This window comes from Pinus tabuliformis, chromosome 5_1 (assembly GCF_031772625.1).
Source record: "Pinus tabuliformis cultivar Carrire ecotype Pingquan chromosome 5_1, CPIR1, whole genome shotgun sequence".
Taxonomy (NCBI): Eukaryota; Viridiplantae; Streptophyta; class Pinopsida; order Pinales; family Pinaceae; genus Pinus; species Pinus tabuliformis.
Window position 1 is genome coordinate 166,284,808 of NC_142305.1, and position 25,869 is coordinate 166,310,676.

At 36.9% G+C, this 25,869-nt stretch overlaps 1 pseudogene; it reads left to right on the forward strand.

The window, feature by feature from the left end:
• The first annotated feature begins 19,964 nt into the window (after positions 1 to 19,964).
• LOC149163949 (small ribosomal subunit protein uS12z pseudogene) overlaps positions 19,965 to 25,869 on the forward strand; it is a 30,718-nt pseudogene continuing 24,813 nt past the window's right edge.

Here is a 25,869-nt window from a genome sequence, read left to right on the forward strand (position 1 = left end):
ATTCTGCCAACTCATAATGGCTTTTTGCATATAGGCTAAAGGATAAAACTTCCTTTTAATTACAGAAACAAATTCAACCCAAGAAATGGATATCTTACCATGAATTTGCATTTCCTCTCGAGTCTTTGCTTCCCACCAGACTAGTGATGCTCCTTCTAGCCTTAATGAAGCCAGCTGGATTTTTATGTCATCTTCTTGAAGGTTTTGAATTTTTAAATAAACCTCCAATTGTCTAACTTTTCTGCATTGACCTCACCCTTATACATGGGAAGTTCAAACTTAATGTCCAATTTGAGTAAGGTAGTTTTTTCCGTTGGGGTTTTTAAATGAGTGTGAACAGTTTTTGTGGTGGAAGTGGAAGGATGTTGTTGTTTGAGATGTTGAGGATGAGGAAGATGAAGATGGTGGAGATGGAGGGGGCTTTCATCCATTACCCTTTGAATCCTTCTTTTCATATTTCTTATCTCCTGAGCTTCCCTCTCCATGTGGAGGCTTAGAACTCTCTCCAGCTATTCTAGTATTACTCTCTTCATAGAGGACTCTAACCATGTCAGTTAAGTCATAGAAATCTTTCTTGAATGCCTCCTCTTTTGAAAGACCTTCAGTCTCTCTTGCTCCAAACATGATGGCTTTGGATTTAAGCTCAGCTTCTAGTACTGCTTGTACCTCCTCAATCTCAATTGAAGGTAAAACTTGAGGTGCTTCAAGTGCATCTAGAATTGGAACTCTGGGTGGAGATTGTGGCCTTGTGGATCTCCTTCTTCTGGGCATTACCTTAGGAGTTTCTACTAATAGTTTCCCTTCTCCTCTCTGTAACTTTAACCTTGTAAGAATCACAAATTTGCAACCATTAAAACCCTACTTGCACAAACTCAAGCAATCAAGCAAATAACCTTTGCTCTGATACCAACTTGATCTGTTGTTGAATGCTAGTTTTGTTGTGCTAATTTCAACTTCAGATTTATAAACAAATGCTTGTCAATTTCTTCATGTGTAAAGGTTTTCTGATTTTGTTTGTGAATGTAAACAGGTAAATTTTATCAAGTTTTATGTGAAATACATGAGCAAAATAACATGAAAAGCAAGTGCTAAGCAGCAACAAATAAATGTACAAAAAACCATCAATCGAACATTTAACACAGTGTTTTGATGAAGGAGTTCACCCCTCCTGGGATACATCTCCTTGGTCCAACTTTCATGGCTTAGGCCTCTTTATTATCTCAATATGGAAAAAAATGTTTTTACAAAACTCTACTACTCCTGAAACCTTATTCAATGTGTTCAGAATGCTCAAATCAGCTAGGAACACCTTTTCCCGAGCTCAATTTGGTCGAATTTTGCTCCAGTTATGACCAAAATTGTTTTCTCCTAGTAATCCTCCACTAAAAATAGATGAACTCGAGTTAACTCCACTAAACATGGAGTTTCCGCCAAATTTGGAGGGGTCTGCTAAACATTCTGTCGAACTAAACTAGGGTTAATTAATCGTTAACTGTAGATTAATTAATCACTAATCGTGCTTAGCGCTTTAAGTGCGCATTTATGTAAACAGTTAGCTGGTGGATTAAGCGGAGTGGACACATGTCATGGTTATGCACATTAATCCACACGGTTATGTCATGGTCTCCGGGATGGTGGACACATGTGACAGTTAGCGCAACCCACAGTTTACGTTGGCGGTTATGGTTTATGTTGGCACCGGATGTGTGGTAGTCGTAACCATTACAGTCTGAGTGTTCACATGGGAGGGTTGGCCACAACGTTAATACAATTCAAACATATGCAGAACTTTATACTAGTTAAGAAACAAGTTGTGGTATAGCGGTAAGATTGTTGGTTTGTATGGCACAGGTCCCAGGTTAGACCCCCCGACCTGCCATAAAATTTTGTCACACTGCGCGCCGATTTTCCACTGGTCATTTGGGGAGGGACACGTGGCGACCTCTGGGCTTGCCACTTGTCCCCTCCTCATTGGTCCATTCAAACCAATAAAAACTTGCTACGTCACCACCTGCAAACCAACCACCATCTAACACATGGCGTAACCTGATTGGACTGTTGACCCTACCATGTGAGCATTACGAACAGCCAACTGTGCAGTGACTGTACATTTTTTTCATAAATTATTTTGTTTGGCAAAGCGGACAGTACGCAATATCTTCCTCATAGGAACTCGGTTTTTAGTGAAATGAGTTGCATTAGGATCGTTTTACTGAGACAGATGCGGTCATTGAGGTTTCGAGCCATTATGAGAATTTTTATTTCTGAGCTAAATACTGAGCACCTGATCACAACCCCATAGGGGACATCAGGGAACTGAGGAAAATCCTTCCATCTCCTGGATAGGCTAGTTATAGAGTATATGTCCTCTTGAGAGGGCCTATACCATGATTTAGTACCGACATGGAAAACCTGCTCGTGGACACTCCACCGACGAGTCAAATGCACCAACAAGACAAAGTGCACCTTCAGGGACATAGCCTTCTCATAGTACTTGAGGAGGCCTACATTCCTTAAGAGAACTCAGGGCGCTGCACTAATAGGGCGATGGTATAAATCGCTCTCCCTCTCTCTGGCCTCCCATGGTCAGACCATATTGTATTGGTCCATCATTTTCTCTTTCACTAGCATCAATGCATACATACGTATGATGCACCCTTGTTGGTTCACATATTTATTTTTCATCGCGGTTATTCTCACTTATGCACTGGTGGACACATAGAACCTTGTTGCACCGAAATGAAACATTCAAGTTATTGAAGACACCGAGCTATATTTTTTAATATTATTTTTTCCATGTGTTGGGTTTCAACAAGAGGTAATGTTATTAGATGCATTCTAGAACGATGAGCTAGGGGATGATGCTCATATCATTGATACCTTATTCGAAAGCTTGAAATCTGCTTCCACCACCCCTCTTTGGAGCTGGAGGCAAGTCAAAGTATACTCAATTAGGGACAATGATGTTGTTGTACAACTTGAAAGCAAGTTTGGCATGTCGAATGCATGTTTCTTAGCAATATTGAGGTAATTCACCTACATGATCGATCAAGTCCCTTATATTTAGAGAAATCTTGTCACACAATCAACATTAAAAATGGTCGATTTTACGAACATTAAATATTTACATTGTACAGATATATTCCCCAATAACTGTAGGTTATTCAAAGATAAGGTTCCTTCGAGTGATAATGTCTTGTCAGGTAGCTGTGAAGAGGAAAATCAGTTATTGAAAATGTTGGGTGTTAAATACATATGATATCATGCATGTCCGAATTATTCTATTTTATATAAAGGAGAATATGCAAACAAAGAGATATGTCTGAAATGTGGGCATGAAAGGTACCGTAATTAAAAAAACGGGTAAATCACATGGTCCTCCTCATAATATATTGAGGCACATGCCTATAATCCCAAGGATTCAAAGACTCTTTTGTTGCAAAAAATTAGTAATGTTGTTGGGATGGTATGCTTCACACAAAGAAGTGAGTTAGGAGTTATGTGAATCCCAACAAATTCAATAGCCATGAAGCATATAAAGGATACATGGCCTAAAAAATTCAAGGATGAAGTATGAATTCTACGACTTAACATAGCCATGGATGGCGTCAACCCCTATTCCCTCCAAAACACCAATTATTCTATTTGGCCTCTATGTGATCAATAGAAATATCCCCCCACAGTTTTACGTGAAGAATGAACATCTTATGTTGGCTCTCATAGTCCTTGGTAGAAGACAAGTGAAGCATATGGATGTATACTTAGAATCATTAGTAGATGAATTGAAGGAATTATGGGAAGGGATACATGTGTATGATGTATCAAGACCCATCATAATAGGGAGGAGTTTTATGTTGTATGGCATATGTGCTTACACCATTCATGATTGTCCATGCTTAGGATTTTGCTTTGGTAAATTATATTTTAATTGATTTATTTATATATGTAATAATATTGTTTCACATATTAGTTTAATTCACTGCAATTGTTCTAATATTCATGGTCGCTAACGTGTCGTCCTGTATACAATAATTTCGCATGTGTGGTAAACCAGAGAGAACCCAAAGGCCTACAATAATGATAGCAGTTGGATGGCTTAGATCATATGAGAGAGAGAAGGAAAAGGAGTTTGTAGAAATGTTCGATTCAAATTGGGAGACTATGTTCAATGGTCCAGAATTATTCAACACCTATGTTGAGAAATTTCCCATTGGGATGAAAAGGAAATATGTCTTTTATGAGCTCCCATATTGGGAGCATATTAAGATTTCCCACTTACTAGATCTCATGCATATATTTAAAAATGTTTCATCTTCTTTATGGAGGCACATATCATCGAAAGAAAGTGACACATTAGTTGTTAGGAGATATCTTATTTCTTCAAAAACTAAAAAGAAACATTGGCCAAGACAAGAAACTAGAGGAGAGGTTGGTCCCTCTTGGTCTTTCAAAGAAGGTGATGTCCCATGGATTTTAAAGAAATATGATCTTTCTTTGGCAAAGGAAGTTATAATGAGTGTGAGGGTGCCTTCTTTATATGAGTCTTCACTATGTCGCTACTTCGTTGTGGAATATCGTTTGTCGGGGTTGAAATGCATGACCATTTGAACCGTCTAAGAGTACATATGTCAAAAACATGATTTTAATATTTTATTTTTTATTTTTTATTTTTATGCAATGGGATATTTTATAATTAATTTTTGTATAATGTACTATTTACAGTACAATATCATTATCCTTTGCTCGTGCATGGGTGTGTGAACCATGACTTCCCCCAAGACCTATGATGTACCATATCAAAATTATTTGCATTTTTACTTTGGATCATATCAAAGGAGATTCATATGGCTAGCATTCCATGGTGGCGTCAAGATATAATTGAGATTGTTTGTATGTTTGAGAAGGAACTTCCAACGAGTTTCATTGACTTGAAAGTTTGTCTTCTAATTCACCTAGTAGATGAGGTTGAATTAGTTGGGGCGGTTTCTTGTCATTGAATGTTCTTATTAGAGAGGTACATGAAGAAATTGAAAGGTTTTGTTCGATAAAGGGAAAAACTCGAGGGGTCTATGTCAGAGGGGTATATATTGTATGAGTCTTTCTATTATGCCAGTGAGTACATCAAGTAGCTCGACAATACACCAAGTGCGGTGATTTGGGATGACGAAAGGGATGAAGACAAACGAGAAGGGGAGGTTATCGAAAAGAGTGGAAAGAGGTGCATGATAAAGAGTAAGTAACTTATCATTTGTCAAATTTCTACACAATAACTATTCACACTAAACTTCATATTAATGCATATTTTGATCTCTCTCTCTCTCACACACACACATATATATGTTGGTTTGATTTCATCAACAAATTCAGGAATTGAAGTCATCAACAAATTCATTCTTTAGAATATGGAAGTGACACAATTGTGGGTTGCATTGTACGAACATAAGAGGAGGAAATGGGACAGTGACAAGAAAGAATTCAAGCTATTGAATGGTAGAAGTGTGCCTTATTCTAGTCATTTAAAAGACATTGTGCCAATGACATGCCCTAAAATTTGGGTTGTTGATCAAGTCAGAAAGTAATACGGTGCATTTGGTCTTTACCCGCGTGCTGAAGAGGATGCATTAAATATAGGGATTGGGTGCAACAACTCGGTAATTATAATCTCTTTGTGTACACTTTTAACTTCATATTTCACCTTTGAATTGTAACAACTATATATATTTTATATTTTATATTTTGTTCAGGTTATTAGACACATGACACTGTAATTTTTTCACTTTTTTATAGGTGCATGTGTTCCCATCTTTGTGGGCATATGGACATCATTTTTGCACAAAGGATGTCGATCATGGATGCATGACACAAGACTGTGGAGTGGAAGTCAAGTTTGACTAATCTAGTCGTGCTAGCCACCGCGATCAAAACCTAATGTAGGGGATGTTAGGTTATGTTAGAAAGATACAAGAGATCATTCAAGTAGACTTCTCTTCGCTCCAATGTGTTATTTTTAGGTGCAAGTGGTGGGACACCTTTGATTGGAATAATGTAAAGGAAGATCGCGATAGTGTGTTGATATCTATCAACTCCAGAAAGATGTGGCATGAAGCTAGGGAGCCTTATTTTTTCTATAAACATTGCAATCAAGTGTTCTTTTACCCATATGTGTTGGATAGAGATTTGTGGTTTGTATTAAGACACAACACTAGATCAAAACATATTTTTGAGAACAACAGTGTTATCATGCCAAGCTAGGAAGATAATCAAGGTGATGGCAACAAATAGTGATATGTACTTGTGTTATTTCATCATTTATACTATTGATGTATGTTTTTGTTTTCTTTATTTCGCTAATTATATTATTCTTGTATTCATCTTGTTGGCATTCTATATAATTGGTAAGATCCGCAAATGTTTTCACACATTTTTTTGCAGTGGAAACATTTTTACACTTCAAACTAAGTATTTCCAATTGTTTACAATATCTATAATAATAAGGATTCAATGTCACAATCCTTCTCAAATAGGAAAATGAGAAGAATATAACCAAAATGTGAGAATAGTGAATTTAGAAACAACATCGAATATTTAGTCTCGATTTAGATACTTATTGATTTATTAATCAGTTCACATGTTTTTTCTTCTTGTTTAGTTCAAAATCAATATAAATCATTTTTACTATAGTTAAATTATAGCTCTTGCAACATTATGTAAACTAAAAAGAGGTCTTATGCATGTATAAAATGTTGATTACATATTTTTATGGACCATAAGAGAAGCAAATGGGCTTACATGGATACATGGGAGGTCTTAATTTTGTTTTCATGGATAATGGAACAATTTTGACTTTTCTTTTCAATGGTAATTATAAATAAAAGTTGAATTAATAAGTATTTTATGGTTAATAATTGAATGATAAATATTGTGATGGTCATTAAGAGACATGTCTTTACCTTTCAAATAGACTTGGCGATGCATTTTTCTTTATTATTTAGATTACGTACAATAAATATCAATTTGTATGTATTTATAAGTAAATTATTTGTAGTCATGTCTTTACCATTATGAACATGATGTAATATTCGCTAGGAGAAATGTGAAAACATGAATTTTAGTGCCTACATCGTGATAAGTATGTGGAAAAAATCATATTTCTTGAGTTGTTCATTAAGAAATATTCAATTTTATTATTTGTAAAAAGTTTAAATCTAATATAGTATGATTTTTGTATTATTTAACTCATATTGATTATTAAAAAGAGTTAAATTTAAACCAGTACAATAGCTAATAAAGAACCAAATAGCACCAAATTGTTATATCCTTATTACTAGAAAAAAGTTCACTTGCCTCTTTAAGGGAGAACTTCCAATAGAGCAAATCCCCAACTACAAGTAGCTTCACAAAACTTATTTTACATTTCTTGATATTCATCTTTAGAGAGGGGGATTTCTAATTTAAATTGGTAAGAATTGCTCTAAATATTAAATTTAAATTGCTTGAAAATATCATAACTTTAGTAATAAATTAATTTTTATAAATAAATAAAAATAAAAATAAAATAAAAAAAAATTATATTAAATATGAATTAGTTACAAAAAATTATGATTTGAGTTTTTTAAATTTAACAATAAATTGAATTTTATAAACCAATGTTGAATTGGTTAAATTGTACTTTTGAATAATTTATTATTACTAATATTTTATATTAAAATTGAATGAGTTACACATTTTCGTCTTATTAAGAACTAACTAAATTATTTTACCTTTAATTATTTTTTCCTTGTGAGTATTGAAATATTTTACTAATTAAGTTTGAATGAATATGAATGAACTATCTAAGCAATAGAAAAATATTTATCGTAATTTTACAATCATAGTTTCAACCATACTAAATTTTGTAATTTGTAAAAATATCTTTGCATTTTTTTAAAGTAAGTCGTTTTGTGTGCAATCATATATATAAAAATTTGATATAAGTTCACCAATACACAATATATAATAAATATTATTTCATAAAAATAAACATCATGATGATAAACATCTAACAAACATAAACATCATCTAAGATACACATTCAAATTCACTACCATCATCTAATTTTATACACCTCTAGCACATACAAATGTCATTATCTAGCACACAAATTTAATAATCTAACAAGGCATCATCATCGTGATCACATCTAACAAAAACAAACATTGTAATCTAGCATCATTACCACACACATCCTCAAATTAATATACATCTCATGTCAAATAATTGTTGTCACATACACATCTATTTGCAAGCACATTAAATGAACATATCTAACATGACCTAACAATATACACATCCACCAATATATAAATTAAGTACATAAACATGAACAAAAAGAATGCACCACACAAACACACACACACAAATATGTGTGTGTGTGTGTGTGTGTGTGTTCAAGTCAAATAGTGGCAATCAAATATCTGACACAATAGACGTAGTAGTGTCAGCCTGGTCTGCAACAAAAGACAATGGATGGTCAACTAATGCCTCAACATTTGTCAAACTCCGAGGTGGGCTGGTCTAGAGTAGAAGACGATGGATGTTCAACTATTGCCTCAACATTTGTCAACCTCTGAGGTGGAGGAGTAGGTAGTTGGTCTTCTCTATCAAGAGAAACATAAGGCACATACTCTAGCTCTCGCATCTGATCATCAGGCCACTGAGGAGGAGGTGTACTACTAGAAGGATCACTAACACCCTGACCACGATCTGATGGGGTAGTACTACCAGAAGCACCCTCATCATCATGATCATGATGACCACCCTCATCATCATGATCATGATGACCACCCTCATCATCATGATCATGATCACCACCTCATCTGATGTATTTATCGTTACATGCCCTGCATCTCTCATCGCTGTTATTAGCCTACTAGCTCCGACAATATGATGCATAAGAGACATCATCTCACGCAGACAATCCCTATATGATACAGGTGGATATCAGTGGCCACCCACCTATTCCACCTGGACCTCCAGTTAGTTTCATAAGTTTTCTTATTATAGGACAATTTACTATTTTTAGTAGTTTTTTCAGGTTCTGAACTTCGAGAGTTATTTGACCCCATAAACAACGATTTTTTAAGGTTCATAGTAAGCCAACAATTGTGGGCCTACCAAAAATATTGTAGTACTCAAAGATATCTTTCTAACAAGGTATCGTACACACCAAACAAAGATCATATGACCAAGTTACGACCTCGGGAAGTTGGTTGTCCAACTAACCCCAACGGCCCAGCCCACAAACCCTTGGTGTTCCATCTCCTAGGGTTATGGTTTTATTTGTTTAGGGTTTCTCTTTGTTGTTCGATAATAAAATTTCCCTTGAGCCTCATTGTAGAACATTTCAGAGGCATGTAGCCACCACATCTCTTCTCATAGATAAGTTACCATCACCCGAGCTAGTTTATTTCCATTTTGTATGTAAGTATCTTTCAGTTCTTTGATATGTAGAAATTTTGAATAATATGACACTTATTCACAAATATTATCCCGATTATACACTACTGCAGAATGCATGCATAATACATAACCTCTTCTACGTTGATCATCAATTTAGCAGCATTAAAAACAATGAAACATCAATCGCATGCGCACATTAACACAGTATGTAATCCGGGGAAAGAATACAGCTGAAAACCCCACACTATCTGTATATTATATTGATTGATAACATATAACAATACATAGTACAATACTCCTCACAAGTACTCAGTACTATCTCCACCTATTACACACAAACTAGCTCAGATTTGAATCAATCACAAGTTCAAATCTCCTCCACTGCTTGCCTACCTCCACTGCGCAATCCTGCATGAGAATAATGATGAATGGCTGAAGCAAACTTGTATTTCCTTGGCTGAACCACGCAATCCTCATTGGCATTACTCAATCCCATTGATTGTGCAAGATCTCATGCACAACTATAGTCACAATTGATAGCAATCTCAACCTCTAACACCTGTCTCCACTGAATTGTCCATGCACTGAGTTAACTGATGTATTATTTAGTTGCTTTATGAGTTAATAATTAGTGAATTAATTAACAATTAATTCACATCACTCATCACTAGTGTATTTGCAGTTAGACTAAATACAACTAGTTTAACCAAGTCAAACTGAACACAACTCCATCAACTCCTCAATCAACTCCACCAAACTCAACCACATGAGTTCTAACTGAAGTCCATCATGCAATAGCTCAACTGACCCATAAGAAAAGCGTATTTCCTTCTGACAGCTGCATGTGCCACATCTGTAGCTCGAAGTGAAGTGCTCCAAGAGGATAAGATAATGTTTATAGTCCAAATATTATTATGAGCTAATAATATTCGACTGTTCTATTTTTAGACTAGCATTCTAAAAATAGACTCCGCCCATATGCCTAAAAATAGAAGTCCATCTATTTTTACCAACATGACCAATCATCCACAAATAGCATCCTGCAACTCATAGACCATGATCCATATGTCTGAAAATAGACATAGTCTAAAAATAGACTTTGCGCCAAAAATAGCCTGCGGACCCACTTAGTGAAGGCGACTCCTTTCCACTAAGCTCCATCATCTTGTTGCATTTTCAACACTCCCTCTCAACAAAATATGGATTATCTACAACCCCTATCTTGCAACTCTGGAATGTTCTGCATGCAACACATTTGCCCGGTCCATTTGCTCCAACAACACTTGGAACAAAAACACTCCCAACTGACCACTCTGTTGGGCTAGGAGCTCTACTTGCTGCTGAAGCTCTACCTGCTGCTGACAGTGCTCCCTCTCTGACATCTACACTACTGCAACATCTCCATGCATCTCGCACCATTGCACACTTCTTTGTGCCACCTAGCACTGTGCAAAACACTTGTGCCTCTCGCATTGCTGCAACCTGCTAGCTATGCGCTGTCCTGGGATTCCCTACACTGTCGCTCTCTCTGCCACTCCATCCGCATCTATCTCTACCCAATCAGTCAGTTCCTGCTACTCCACATCGGGGCTCCCGTAGCAAGGTCTCATCCAAGAGGTTGGGTACCTCAAGGATCCTGCCCCTCCTCCTTGGGATGATCAATCCACATCACCCCACCTCCTACCTGGAGGTATGGCTGCATGAGATCCTTCTGCCCACCTGGCTTGAAGTTCCCCCCTACTGGAGGTCTTTGCATGAGTAGATGTCTCTACTCGATCTCCTCTCAGCTTCCCTTGTTGTGACTGCTCCACAACCTCCTGAAGCTGTTGCACCAATCGTGGCTCCTCCACAGTCATCTGAGACTTCTTCTGGCTCGGCATGTTGAGAGGCAATATTTGCTCCCTCTCAACCACCAAGTCTCCATCAGTTGCCTTGCTGCTCAAGGCTTTGCATGCATCTCGAACCTCAAGAGCATACAGGTTCTTGACCCGTGAACCAATCTCCTTCACCTGTCTAGTGATGATGTGTCTAAGGAAAACCTTTCCCTTACTAAAGACTACATCATAGCCTCCATCTTCCAGCATCGCGATCGACACCAAGTTTCTCTTCAGTCCTGGTACATACTTCACATCGGTCAAGGTAAGGCGAGCTCCATGCTCCCTTTGAAAAATAACCGTGCCTACACCTGAGACACTATACTTCTCATCATTACCCATCACTATGAGTATCTGGAGATCTTTCTCCTCCAAAGTACTGAACAAACTCTTGTCACCAGTCATGTGGAAAGAAGCTCCACTGTCAAGAAACCAACCACTTCCCACCATGGATGAAACCATGCATGCGAAGAGTGTGAAATCCAACTCAAACTGTGAAGCAAGTGCCTCACCTTCATATCCTTCCCCGGATCCCTTCTTGGACTTCTTCTTTGGGCAATTAGTAGCATAATGGCCCAACTCATGACAACGAAAGCATCTCACTTTCGATTTGTCAACCTTCTTCCCATTATTCGAAGAACTGGATTTGGAAAGAGAACCCTTCTCCTTCCCCTTCTTTTCTTTGGCAGCCAAAGTGCAATTTTCTTCATCAGATGCCTTTGATGAAGATCTGTCCCTGGTATTCCGCCTGATCTCCTCTTGCACAAGATCCGACCAAAGTCTCTCCCATCCTGGCAATTTCTCCCGACCATTGACAGAGTCCTGATAGGAATGCCAACTCTTCGGAAGACCAAGGAGAGCCAAGCTCACCAAGTCCTCATCATCGATAGTCACCCCCACACTTCCCAGCTCATCCCGGCACTAGGTGAACTTCGTGAGATACATGGGCATACTGTCTCCATTCTCACACTTAATGTTTCTGAGTTTATCCTTGAGCGCTAATTTCCTTTGGTCGCTCTTGCTTTGGAATAGATCTGTCAACGCTTTCCACATCAAGTATGGAGAAGCCTTTCCATGCAAGTTGGACACAATGTGATCCTTCACGCCTTCCAACAGAATCCTTCGACACTTTGTTGTCTTCTTTTTCCAAACCACAGCTTCAGCAGCATCAGTAGGTTTTGGGACCTCAGCCTCTATGAAATCCTTCAACCCATTATCATCTAACACTGCCTCCATCCTGTCTTTCCATGCAATATAGTTCGAGCTGCCTTCAAGAGCATACTCCAATCGCAATCCATTGAAAGACATTTCAACTTTGACACCAAGAAAACACTGCTGCAAATTCGAATTCTACCAGCTCAAAACTCAACCGCCTTTGATCTAAAATTCATGAGAACAAAGTATTTCTCGTACAGAGATTAAATGTATGGGCTTTTACCGGATATCTCACCTTCCAAAAGAAGGATGAATCCAGAGGCTACCTGGCCTGATTACAGACTCTGCCTGAAGAAATAAAATGTAAACACTTTATGAACAATAGATATGATGATCAACAGCTCTGATACCATGTAGAAATTTTGAATAATATGACACTTATTCACAAATATTATCCCGAGTATACACTGTTGCGGAATGCATGCATAATACATAACCTCCTCCACGTTGATCATCAATTTAGCAGCATTAAAAACAATGAAACATCAATAGCATGCGCACATTAACACAGTATGTAATCCAGGGAAAGCATACAGTTGAAAACCCCACACTATTTGTATATTATATTGATTGAGAACATGTAACAATACATAGTACAATACTCCTCACAAGTACTCAGTACTATCTCCACCTGTTACACACAAACTAGCTCATATCTGAATCAATCATAGGTTCAAATCTCCTCCACTGCTTGCCTGCCTCCACTGCGCAATCCTGCATGAGAATAATGATGAATGGCTGAAGAAAACTCGTATTTCCTTGGCTGAACCACGCAATCCTCATTGGCATTACTCAATCCCATTGATTGTGCAAGATCTCATGCACAACTATAGTCACAATTGATAGCAATCTCAACCTCTAACACCTGTCTCCACTGAACTGTCCATGCACTGAGTTAACTGATGTATTCTTTAGTTGCTTTATGAGTTAATAATTAGTGAATTAATTAACAGTTAATTCACATCACTCATCACTAGTGTATTTGCAGTTAGACTAAATACAACTAGTTTAACCAAGTCAAACTGAACACAACTCCATCAACTCCTCAATCAACTCCACCAAACTCAACCACATGAGTTCTAACTGAAGTCCATCATGCAATAGCTCAACTGACCCATAAGAAAAGCATATTTTCTTCTGACAGCTGCATGTGCCACATCTGTAGCTCGAACTGAAGTGCTCCAAGAGGATAAGATAATGTTTATAGTCCAAATATTATTATGAGCTAATAATATTCGACTGTTCTATTTTTAGACTAGCAGTCTAAAAATAGACTCCGCCCATATGTCTAAAAATAGATGTCCATCTATTTTTACCAACATGACCAATCATCCACAAATAGCATCCTGCAACTCATAGACCATGATCCATATGTCTAAAAATAGACTTTGCGCCAAAAATAGCCTACGAGCCCACTTAATGAAGGCGACTCCTTTCCACTAAGCTCCATCATCTTGTTGCATTTTCAACATGATATTAACGGAATGAATATTTATTTCTTTTGCATTGTTGTGTTTATGTTTATAGTTTTATTATGTTGTGTTCCTACGTAAGTATGGATCACTAGAGAGATCCACAAACCTAGGATCTGCGTTGATGTCTCAAGCCCTCATAGGGCGGACTCCCTCGTCAACCAAACTATGGCCGATATGTCGCAATAGTCCATCTGAAATCTCAGACCAACCCTATGGGCTCATACGCCCACAATCCCCTAAGGATGTGCCTCACCCTCTTGGGCCTTGCCCATCTCCTCCATCCGGTGGGGGAGGAGACATGTCCCCATCGAATGTGTTGATGTCTACAAAATATATAGTACACAACAATAATTAGACAATTTCATTAAACAATTTAATAAAATAAGTTAAAGAACGTGTTGGAATAAATTTTATTCTAACTAATGAAAAAGTAAAATGAAACTAGATTAATTTAAAGAAAACACTAATATTACTTCTATCATCTGGAGGCTTAGCTGATGTGAAGAGGATGTTGGGACATTGTCTCCAATCGATCCCTGCATATATAAATGACAACAAGATAAATGCATGGTCAAACTAACTAGCCAGTAGTGCTAGTGCATGGGCGGAAATCATGGTCAGATACTCCGATAGCCCTCTTGGGCACCATCTGGTCCCACATGTGCATCCAGACCTTAGTAATCATCCTAGGAGGGTGACGGTCAAATTTAGGCCTCGTCTCTAGAAACCTCTCAAAAAATAAACAAAAAAAACTCTAAATCGAAAGGGAATCTCACCCTCCCATGTACGGTCACACAACATCTTTCTAAAGCCATACAAAACTGCCTCAAAAAAATGGCAGACCATCTAGTACACGGGGCGCCTGAACCAAAGAATCGACATAATTCAAAAGAGGGCAATTAATGCACTGCCCATCACTACTAAAGTGTGTAATGGTGGTGACTAATAAAGAGAGTCACCTAACCTCTTGTGCAACAAAATAATAAATATGTAGTTGTCCACCATGCACCTAGAAATATGTTGGACAAACTGCATGAGGCCCAACATATCTTTAAGAGTAGGCAAATTGACTCTCTGCTATAACCCTATGGGGGACATCAAGGAACTGGGGAAAATACTCCCCCTAGATAGGCCAATGATAGAGAATATGTCCTCCTTAGAGGGCCTATACCACGCCTTAGGACCGACATGGAAACCCTACTCCTGGACACTCCATCGATGGATCAAATGCGCCAACAAGACAGAGTGCACCTTCAGGGATGTAGCCTCCTCATAGTACTTGAGGAGGCCTACATTCCTTAAGACCGCTCAGGGAGCTGCAGTAATAGGGCGAGGGTATAAATCCCTCTCCCTCTCTTTGGCCTCCCATGGTCAGACCATATTGTATTGGTCCATCATTTGCTCCTGCATTGGAGTTGGTGTGCACATACGTATGACGACTGTTGTTGGTCCACATATTTAAATTTTCATCGCAGTGCGTCTCACTTATGCATCGATGGGCACGCATAACCTTGTTGCACCGGAACGAAACATTCGTGTTATCGAACACAATGAGCTATATCTTTTAATATTATTTTTGTCATGTGTTGGTTAAATATAAACGCATCTGGCGTAACCTAAAAATGTACGTATTGACGTACAATTTATAGATTTCCCAGTGCGTTTTAATTTATGAAATGCACCGCAATAATAGTAGTGTGTTATGTTCACACACCAAACTTCGATGCACCCTATAAATTTACAAGGCAGACCACTACTGGTGCGAGCGGAACATATCGAGCGCACTACGAAGGAAAATTTTATTTTTTTCAGAAACAGTTGATTTTTTAAGTTAATTTACAATTCTAATTCGATAAAAAGTTAAATTAGAGAGAAACATAGACATTGCTTGGACATTTTCTTATCGATGAGGCATTGTTGACATGTAATTGACAAAAACAAATTTCACCATCGTTTGAGAAAATTGGAAAGCCACGCACTGAGCACGGTATGGAAAAATAGTGAGCAAGAGAAGCACTGATGTGAGGGCACTTGCATGAGGCAAGAGGGACACCGATGCTTCAAATCTCTCTAGCACTGTAGATGGTAAAAATTAAATTTACAGCCGAGAGTTTTTTTTTTAATTTAACCCTCCTCCGGTGTGTTATTATAACAACACCAGTGCATCAGGTATCCAAGAGCACCATTTTTTTTAATTTAAAAACCTATAACATTTATTTTGTTAAGACACCCTGGGGCATTCTAATACAAGTATTACACCGATGTTGTGATGGACAATAACACCACATTATAAGAAAAAGACACCTAGTGCTGCTCTTTTGAAGACACCTCGGGGCATTTTAATACATTAACAACACCGGTGCTTCATTGGAATATGGCACGACATTTTTTTTGAAATTTAAAAACTATAGTGGTGCTCCTTCTAGTTATGCACTAGGGAATTTTACTACAAAAGGGCACCGGTGTTGTGGGTATATATAGCACCGAATTTTTTTTAATTTAACTTTTTTCTGGTGTTATCGATTATTCAAGCATCGGTGCCTTTTGTTATTTAGTGCACCATGTTTTTTTATTTTATAAAAATAAATCTTCCACGGTGGACCGTGTTGTATTCGACATTGATTCTTGTATGAATAGTAAAGCACTGATGCGTTTGTAAATTGTAGATGCATCGTCAAAAAACATCCACCCACCCACCTTCGCTACAAACATATTTTTGGGCTATTTTTATAGGGGCTTCTACAAAAACCTCGACGATAAGGTCTTTTCCTTGTAGTGAGTCATAATAAGAAATAGATATCAAAGTATTGCCATCAAGAACAAAGGAGGAGATTGTTGAAAATGGTTTTTATTGACATTGAATGTTGTCCAAATGAAAGAGGAAATTACATAATCAAATAGCATGTTCTCAGTCCTTTCCAATGATATATGACATGCCTTCTAATTCCTCATGATTGATGAGAAATGAAATTTTGCATATTCATTATACATTTTGCTAGCTACACCAATTGACCCAACCATTGGACAAGTAAGCCCTAACCCAACTTCGAAACGCACTATAAATATGTGTGAGAAGGAGAATTTGTTATATATATATCTATATCTATATATATATATATATAGATAATGTAATTATAAATAATAATAACAATAATAGTAATGATTAATTAGTGATTAGTATAGAAGATACATGTCTCTAAGGACATAAATATTCATGAAGGGGCACGTACCTACGTATATAAGTAGGCACTCATTTGTAACAATCTCATATCAATTCTCTTATACATTATTCAATATATTATATATTTATATCCTCAATGGATGTCTTCATATTCCAAGTGTTATGAAGATTATTGCAAAGTACGAACTTTGTTCATTACATTAGTATTAAAGTCATTCAATCCTCTGATCGCTTAGTTGCTACAAGAGCGAGTGTGATCCACTCTTTGGCCATTAATCTTTGTCAAGTTCATTTGTCATTGCAATTAAGGATTTTAGACAAAAAAATTATTTTGGTGTTCTTCATTCTGCTACCAGGCATTTGATCATTAAAAATAAATGGATATATATAGATATATATATATATATATATACACTACAAATAAATAAGTTGTATATATTAAAAAAGAGAGTATATATATACAAAATAAAATTTAACAAACACAGTTTGTACTTCGCAATAATCTTCAGAACACTTGGAATATGAAGATATCCATTGAGGATGGAAATATAATATTGAATAACATATAAGAGAATTGACTTGTGACTGTTATAAATGAGGGCTCACTTATATACCTAGGCATGTGCCTCTTCATGAATGGTCATGTCCTTAGAGACATGCATATTATATACTAATCACTAATTAATCATTATTATGATTTTTATTATTATTTATATATATATTATATTCATAGCATTGCCTTCCTCTTCATAAAGCTTTGTCCTCAAATCTTATCGCTAATAAGACGTGTCATATGTTTCTTTGTCTTGTAATCTATTCACATATTTCAGATTTCTTCGAGTTGTCATCTTCGTTGATACAAGATGATAGGATCCTCTAAGTGATATACAAAATTGTCGAACTGAGAAGGGATCTGACCATCCTAATTCAATCTTTTGTGGAACCTTACAACTACTCGATAGCTGGGATAATTTGTTATCACAAGACTAGATTGCGCTAACATCAATATTATTTGGAACATAAGTGTGTTGTTTTTGTTCTAAGTGACATAAATACACAGATTGATTAAGATGTCTACTCTTGTGACCCAAATGTCGATAAGGAGTTCTTGTGATTTGATTTTTCCCTATCATGAATGTGGTAATTTCCTTAGTTACTTGAAGTATTGACGTTGTTGAATTGGTTACAGAATATTCACTTGGAATTTTCATCGTCTGAACTACAACATTTGAATATGGCTTTCCTTCAACTAGTTTTTCATCTTCTTGAGTTGTGATATTGACTGTATCGATATTCATTCATTTTTCTTTAACTTGGATTGTTACATCTAAAGACTTCGACGCTTCTTTTGTAATAAGTTTTTTTTAATTTATTTTTCAATGAACTTCTTATCGTTTTAAAGTTTCTTAATTTGCGTAAGTAATTTCATATTGTGGTCCTTGAGACGAGTAACTTCTTTGCTTCTGTCTATGGTAACCTTCTCAATTTCCTTCTACGTATTTTTCGTTGGTTTTTAGTATTCTTGAAGAATTACTTTTAACATATCTTTTACATCTTTTGGTGTTACTGAATCTGGCTTCAATGTAACATCTTGTAGCGTTATTTTTTTCTTTTTTTGTAGGAAAATGTCAAAAAGTTTGTTTTCGTATTTAGGATGAAGGACCCTAGTGATTCCATCTAGAGTGAACCCATAATTGTGTCACCTAGATTACTCCATAGGGATTGAACATATAATTGCAATATAAATGTATAGTCCCCAATGTTTAATTGTAAGTCAGTTATGTCATATATTTTTATTCCATAGGTCTAATTTTTTTACTATATTTGACTCGGGAATCATCTACTGGTTAGAAAATTTTGTGTTTATACAATTGTTATGTTTGGCAGGAGTGATAGAAATAGTAATATCTTTCCCTACAAGAGCTTCCTTAATTGTAAATAGCACTAAAGCATAGTTAAATGAAGTTCATGGAAATATTCCTTTCTCTTTTGTTATAGACTCCATTCTTTTCTCTTCAATGACTCGCTCTATTTAATCTTTTGTCAACAATTTACATTTTTTTGTACCTTATAATGAAATAATAAATGTAATTTTATTTTTTAAATGCTTCTATATTTATAGGCTTTTATTTTAATAATCTCTCTTTTTTTACAAATATACATCTCTTGAAATATAGTAATATATCAACTTATGCAGTTTATAGAATTAGATAACTTGTTTTGAAAAATGCACCTTTGTTATGTTTTTAATTAAAATGGTTCCACACGGGGTTATGTTTTAATAACATCTTAATTCAATCATGATGTATGATAGGTCAGTTTAGACACCGTTTCGAATATGCATTTATCCCCCATATCCTGAAGGATTATTACATGGACATCCCAATGTAGTCTCTCGAGTACTTTCAGAAAAGCTTTTCCAAAATATAATTAAATATTAATTTCGACTTCTTATAAAACAATGGATATATGATTAATCGGTTACTTTTATGGAAACCAGTGGCTTCACTTATGTTATTGGCATTTCCATGTGTTTCTCTATACTTCTATACTTTTATCTCTTTCTACAATGACACAATAATTTCCTTTGTTGGTTGATCCTGTAGTCTATGAACCAGTTTTACTGTCTAGAGCAAAACTTGTAGTTATTTGCGGCCTGCGACAGGGCGTATAGTGGCAGGATGGAGACAAGCACACTGCAGGGGTCTGAATAGGCACAGAGGGACATGATTTCCAAAGCAGGTGATAATGAAGTAATGATACACGGTAGAAACATGGGTCATGCAGCAAGGTGGCGGTGGGTCATGGAGCACGACGATTGAGCAGGGGTTGACAGTGGAAGTGAATAGCAACCAGTCAAAGCGGTTCGATGGGGGAAAGGCAGAGGTCATAGGTTTGTCAGGCTGCGAATGTTTGCAACCGTAGGTATGCCAACATTATATATATATATATATTGTTTATTTATTTTTTGTTTCTTATATACATTTTTTTAAATAAATTTTTATCTTTTATTTTATTTTTTCTAATTCTTTTTTTTCATATATATATTATTTTTTAAATATATAACTTTTTTTCTTTTTCTTTTTCTTTTTTTTTTAAATATGTATAAATATATAGTATTTTTTCCTTTATCTTTTAATGGCCAAAGGCTTGGCAACATAATGGAGAACCTCCAAATAAACTTTTTGTGGCTAAAAGGCTTAATCGCAACGACAAATGAACTTGACGAAGATTGATGGCCAAAGGTCAGATCAGACTGGCTCTATGCAGCGATTGAGTAGACACAAGATCAAACATCTCTGGTACCAATGTAATGAACAGAGTTCGTACTTCGCAATAATATTCATAACACTTGGAATACCGAGAAATCCATTGAGGATATAAATATATAATATACTGAATAACATATAAGAGAATTGGTATGAGATTGTTACAAATGAGAGCTTGCTTATATACCTAGCGAGGTGCCCCTTCATGAATGTCATGTTCTTAGAGGCATGCCTCTTCTATACTAATGTTCTTAGAGACATGCCTAATGTGTTACTAATCTGAAAATGATCATAGACTTAAACTGATGTAGAATTGATTAACCATTAATGATTTGAATGTTAGCTCAAAGCACGGAAATCGAGGAAAACTGCTTGAGAAGAAGACTTTACGACAGCTGATTAAACACAAGATAGATGCATAACAGAAGTGAAAACAGTAAAAAAAACAGTGATACTAGATAGCAAAATTGATTACAGAGTTCGTCCCTAATGGACTACGTCTCCGGGTCCGCTTTCAAGATGGGTGACCACTTTATTAGGATTGAAACATATGAGGTCGATTACACAGAGATTTGATCAGTCTGAATGTGCACGCAGGAACTTCTGATCACTATCATCAGATATCCCTCTGAACCAGCTTTCCAATGCCTGTCACGGTTCCCAATTCCGACTCTGGATGCTCGTGTTACACTGAAAACAAAATTGCCTATGACCTCCAAAATCTGCAAACAAAAGTCAAACCACTCTTCTCCTGTTCAATGAAGAAAAACTGCATTTTAAAGGCCCGCAAGTACATCAAAACCACCTTGGCTAGGTTCAAGGTGAATAGGTTATCTTCTGAATGAGTTTTAGAGCTAGGTCTTGTTGTAAGGAGACAACTAGGCTGGGTTGCTTGGTCCCCGAATTAGTTTGTTTGTCACAAATCCAAATAAAACCAAAAATAACCATATTATAAAGATATAACCACAGGTAGTCAGCTAACCGGGCGGAGGACTAACGGTTTCCCTGTGATCAGTGGGAGGTCGACTACTTGACTGCCACCTGGTGGCTTATCTGCCTGACGGTCATGGCTACCGTTGCACCAACGGTTTGCCATGTGATCCACTTCCGTCGTTATCTGCTACGGTTCCAACTAGCAGTTTCGAGACCTAGCGGTTGTTGTAACGTTAAACATACAATGTTCACATGACAACTTCCGATGTGGTTTTCTACTGGCGATTTGTTGACACGAGGAATTTTCGTGTGCCAACAAAGGGGAACCAACCCGATCGTAGACCCGATTAGATCTGCTTGCATTTGGAATGGCTAGTTCCGACGGGTTTTAAAGGATCTCGTAAACTGTTATAGGTGTTGAAAGATTACTCCGCAAAGGAAGACTTCCATTAAATCAACAAAGGAAACAGCTAACCTATATGTATCAAGTCCTATCTATACTAATTGCAGGAGCGTAATAAAAGAGATTAAACATCATATATAGATTCCAAGTCCAAATGAATCAATTACTGAATTCATTGATGAAAAAGATTGTATTTAAGCTTGATTGCAATCTAATTATTCATACAAGAATACACATTCCTATTCCTACAAATAAAAATTGCAACTGATGTTTAATATAGTTTCAAATCGGAGGTCGCTCATGAGTTAACCATGATAACCAATTATATTCAAATAACCAAGACTAGTCATAAGCTGTCTGTTATCACTGTGCACAAAAACAAAACATATATATCCTCATGCGAGTCACAACACCCTGATTCCAAACATAAAAGAAAATGGAAAATGAATTTGAAAAAAGGCTTCTACTTGACCGAAACAGTGTTCTTTATTAGCATAATAAAATCGAACCCTCTTCTACAAAAAAAAAGTCCATTTCCTCTATCCAGAGGTGATACTTATGGAAAAAGAGAACTGACCATCGGTTTCTCTCAACCTTCGGCCTTCCCTCTTCCTTTCCTTATTCAAATTAAAATATACAAAATGTAAAGGTTAATGAAACAGCAAACACGTTGAAGCCATTGCTACTGGAGCGTTCTATTTCCTGAAGAAAAATGAACGGATGTCGGTAGAAAGAGGAATGACTGCATGCCATCCCTTTGCACACGTATTGACTGAATGTTATTCCTTTTTATTCCCTGAAGGCAAATGCAGACAGTGCACTCATTTTTCAACATCTGGCTTGATTTAAGGTGTATCTGAAGGTAATAATAACTTGATGGATCTGCGCTATCAGGAGTACCTTTACTTAGTATAGAGCGTGCCTCCATTATACAATGTGGTGGTTCCATATCCCTTTCTTGCGGAGTATGTCTTTGCAACACCGACATCGATGATGCAAAGGTGTCATCTAGAGTCCCCAAAGCAACACAAGAACCCTTATACCAACATCTGTTCTACTTCCTATCTTCTTATAATTTTAGGACGTCCTACCCCATTTTGTCCGAAAACCACGACACATGGCAACAAAATCCAGCTGGTAGAGGTATCATGTTGTCCATGTTTATTTACCTCTCTATGACTGTGATTGCATTTTTCAAATCAACCAAGCATTCAGGCCGATGATCAACAATGACTTCGTACTCATTCAGAGTTTCTTCGATGTGTTCATACATTTCTTCGACAGATTGCGAGGTAGAGTGTTGTGCGGTTGTTTCCGTCCATCGAGCCTTATCAAACTTGCACAGATCCAGCAGACGAAGGCGTTTTTCTAGGATCCACAAAACACTGTACATATGAAACAAATCTCTGAGCCTATACCTCCTTTTCTTAGACAGGTATTTCAGGATGTAAGATCCTTTTGCAAGTCAGCAGTTGCAATTGAAAGCTCTGTTACAAGAGTGGAAGGGCTGGAGAGAGGATAAGCAACAAAAAATCATCGTAGTTTGTTGCTTAGCTCCCCACTGTGTATGCCTTCCATGTTGCTTGTCATAAATTCCTCTTTTTCGGCTAGGTCTCGCTTGCACCTTTTCCCCATAGCCATTCCTGATGCTTATGCATCAGCTCGTCAACCTCGCTTTTCTTCTCTTGGTCCTCACCTGCAGAAATAATTAACATTAGCCATGATTATGAAAGATATGATAGAAATGCCCAAAAACAATCCTTGCCTTCCTTAAAACTTTCATAAAGAGACAGACTCTGCAACTGGGGGTTATATGAGTCCTTCCGGCTCTACATCTCAAGAGGGCGTAATGATTTTTTGGGGACTGATGATTAAAAACGAATTGCAATCATAATTAATAAACCATTGAACCGTTGAGCTTTGAGGACATAATTCCATCTAACAACTACGATTATCATTTGGAGAGACGAAAGATCAAACTTCTCAAGGGACCCATTCAAATTTGTCCCTAGAGCATGTTTTAATAGGGTGGTGGTTGTGGCCACAACAAACTCAAAAAAGTGTTGTTCCCTTGAGGGAATAACAGTTGTTTCCTGGAGGGAACAACAAAAAACACTCCAAAAAGGTGTTGTTCCCTTTAGGGAACAATAGCTGTTCCCTTTAGGGAACAACAGCTGTTCCCCAAAAAACTCAAAAAAATGTTGTTCCCTTTAGGTAACAACGATAGTTACTCTGTAAAAAGAATCCATGAAAAAAAATAACAAAGCAGGTTTTATTTGTGGGTGGTGGTTGTGGCCACAACAAAATGGTGAACCATTGGGCGAACTAGTTAACTTTGTTACCAAATAAACTTTGATCCGTAGAACATCAGGGTGTTAAGATAAACTCGAAATGAAAACTATATAGATGGATAGGCATGGGTTCCACTTCAGCATTAATCGCTTTAGGCAGGATAAAGACAAATAACTTCTACTTACTAATAGGGTTTTGACAGGCATTCTCTAATGGTCTTATAATGGGATTTATTGACTCTCCTCTACATGTTTTCTACTTTCAAAATCCTTCTGGGGCCATCACCAGTTTTTCAATACCCGTTTAGTTGTGTACCTCAACTCTTTATCGTACATCAAGCTTGACGAATATAAGTAGATATGTTTATCCGCACTTTATGTAAGAATCTTTTAGTGCTATATTTTTGTATGATCGAATGGGGCGCAGTCATGGATAACGCCATATTTTTAAACCGCTTAAGCAAGGTTGGGCTTGTTGTGTCAACCGGTACTCCGAGTCCAACAACAGTCCCTACTCCAACCAGCTTCACAAACAACCTGTCCTTCCAGTTTGCACAAGGAGTTGACATTTCATTTTCTTTTAAATAAGTCCTTCCAGTTTCGGGCACAAGGACTAGAGCACAATTAAATTTTCCATAGGATATACGACAACAAGCTTAGCCCATGAAGGGAGGTTTACTTGTAGATGATAGATATTGGAAATTTAGTGTGGTGGACGGAACCAATGGAGAATGACTGCAAATCTCATAGGCAAGTATAGGCTAGGTCTAGGTGGGATTTAAAAAAGAAAATGCAGCGTTTCACCATGCCAGTCCAACCGTGGTTACACATTTTTTCGTTTTATAAAGATGTCCCTACATGCTTCAGGTATCCAGATTATCAACAGAGCCTACCTAGTTCCCAATAGATGCCAATGAGTGGCTTCGATTTGAATTTTACCGCTGATTTTCCAGTTCTCATGGGCTCATCGAAGGTTCGTTCAACTTGCAAGGTAATAATGAATTTAGGATCTGCAGACTCATCAGCGGGTTAATGAGGGAAGCAAACGCTGAAGGTAGCGGATGAGGGCAACCGAAAGAGAGTTATAAAAGGTGAAAACGAGACTGAAAGACCGAAATTAATTGGCTGAAAAGGATTGGAATTCAAAACAGAAGGAAGATAAACTTTGCGGGAAAAAAAATAATTAAAAATAAAATAAAATAAAATAAAATTAATAAAATTAATTAATTAATTAAAAAATAAATAAATAAAATAAATTGAAAAATATAACTACGCTAACAACAAAAATAAAATAAAGCCTAACCTACTCAGGAGGTAACCACCATGTGGTGGCTACTGGAAATATTTCTTAAGATGTTGGCCATTTTTTTTCTTACTGGCACGAGATTGGCTACCCAGTGGGTGTGCCTGACCGGAAAAATGATTTTAGCGTCCAACATTTTGTTTAATTCTTTCTTCACCAACGATTTCAGGCTTGAATGCATCTTACGAAGCTTTTGGTGGTAGGGTTTAACATCCTTTCCAAAGGAATTACATGCTGCATGATGCCAGTATTGAAGGTTTTTAAGTCGTCATATGTCCATGCAAAGACATCCTTGTACTCTTTAAACATCTTAAAAAACGCAGTCTTTTCTTGTGAGGAGCATCTTAAGCCCAAATTGACATTTTTTGGGTCTTTTTCGGTTCCAAGGTTGACCGACTCATACTTCATGGATGAGCTATGCGTTTTGCAGTTAGTCGGCCTTTTAAATTTATCATGTAGGTCATAAAAGTGCTCCATCTTGACAACT